This window comes from Salvelinus sp. IW2-2015, unplaced genomic scaffold (assembly GCF_002910315.2).
Source record: "Salvelinus sp. IW2-2015 unplaced genomic scaffold, ASM291031v2 Un_scaffold1938, whole genome shotgun sequence".
Lineage (NCBI taxonomy): Eukaryota > Metazoa > Chordata > Actinopteri > Salmoniformes > Salmonidae > Salvelinus > Salvelinus sp. IW2-2015.
Genome location: NW_019943295.1, coordinates 91,386 through 93,216, shown reverse-complemented (window position 1 = coordinate 93,216; position 1,831 = coordinate 91,386).

The window sequence follows — 1,831 nt, the reverse complement described above, 5'->3', positions numbered from 1 at the left end:
GTTACTTTTGATTTTGACCCCCCCTGTGGATGTATTTCAAGGCCTACCTTCAAAACTCAGTGCCTCTTTACTTAATATCATGGGAAAATCTAAAGAAATCAGCCAAGACCTCGGGAAAAAAACTTGTAGACCTCCACAAGTCTAGTTCATCCTTGGGAGCAATTTCCAAACGCCTAAAAGGTACCACGTTCATCTGTACAAACAATAGTACGCAAGTATAAACACCATGGCACCACGCAGCTGTCATACCGCTCAGGAAGGAGACGCGTTCAGTCTTAGAGATGAACGTACTTTGGTGCGAAAAGTGCAAAAAAAAATCCCAGAACAACAGCAAAGGACCTTGTGAAGATGCTGGATGAAACGGGTACAAAAGTATCTATATCCACAGTAAAACAAGTCCTATATCAACATAACGTGAAAGGCCGCTCAGCAAGGAAGAAGCCACTGCTCCAAAACCGCCATAAAAAAGCCAGACTGCGGTTTGCAACTGCACATGGGGACAAAGATCACCGCACCAATGCCCCGAGCCGCCACAGGAGTTCGCTAGTGCGTCGATAGATCCTTCCGGCCAAACCCTCCTAACCCAGACCGACGCTGGCCAATTTGCGCGCCCCATAGGCCTCCGGGTCGTGGCCGGCTGCGACAGACGCCGGGGTTCAAACCCATAGTCTCTGGTGCACAGCTACCACGTCCATCAGTGCCTTAGACCACTGGCGCACCCGGGAGGCCCTTTGCAAAAGTGTTTTGCTTACATGCATCAATTAGCTTATTAAAATTATAAACTGGATAGCTAACACATACATGACATTGGAAACAGGATGATGGTTGCTGATAATGGGCCTCTTGTAGCCTATGTAGAAATCCATAAAAAATCTGCTGTTTCCAGCTTACAAAAGTCATTACAACATTTAACAAGTGTCTACGGAGACTTGAGAGGGAACGGCACCTCCGTACCTTCAGGCTCTGATCAGGCCCTACACCCAAACAGGGCACTGCGTCATCACCTCTGGCCTGCCGCCTCCCTACCTCCTTCCTGATAGAAGTACAGTTCCCGCTCACCCAGTCAAAACTGTCGCTGCTCTGGCACCCACATGGTGGAAACAAACTCCCTCACGACAGCAGGTCAGCGGAGTCAATCAGCCACTTCCGAAGACACTGAAACCCCACCTTTAAGGATACCATCAGTGATAGGATAAAGTAATCCTTCCTACACCCCCCCCCCCTTAAAAGAGTTAAGATGCAACTATTGTTAAAAGTGGTTGTCCACTGGATATCATAAGGGTGAATGCACCCAATTTGTTAAGTCGCTCTGGATAAAGCTGTCTGCTTAAATGACTTAAATGTAAAATGTACACTCTATGTTCTGATCAATTTATGGTTATTTTAATGGACAACAAAAAAATTGCTTTCTTTCAAAAACAAGACATTTCTAAGTGACGTTTAACGGTAGTGTGGTGGTCTTTATATACAGTTGAAGTCAGAAAGTTTAAATGAACCTTAGGGTGACAAATACATTTTAAACTCAGTTTTTCACAATTCCGACATGTTAATCCTCGTTAAGATTCCCGTCTTAGGTCAGTAGGATTACCACTATTTTGTAAAGAATGTGAAATGTCCAGTAATAATCAGTAGACGGAGAATGATATTTTTCAGCTTTTAATTTCTGTTCATCCACCTTCCCCAGTGGTCCAGAAGTTCGTATGGATGTTCTATCGCCTACTAAGACCCCCCCCCCCCCCCTTTTCCTCCAAACCGAACGGATGGGTCATTATGCCAAACAGTTCTATTTTTGTTTCATCGATTCAGAGGACATTCCAAAAAGGTACGATCA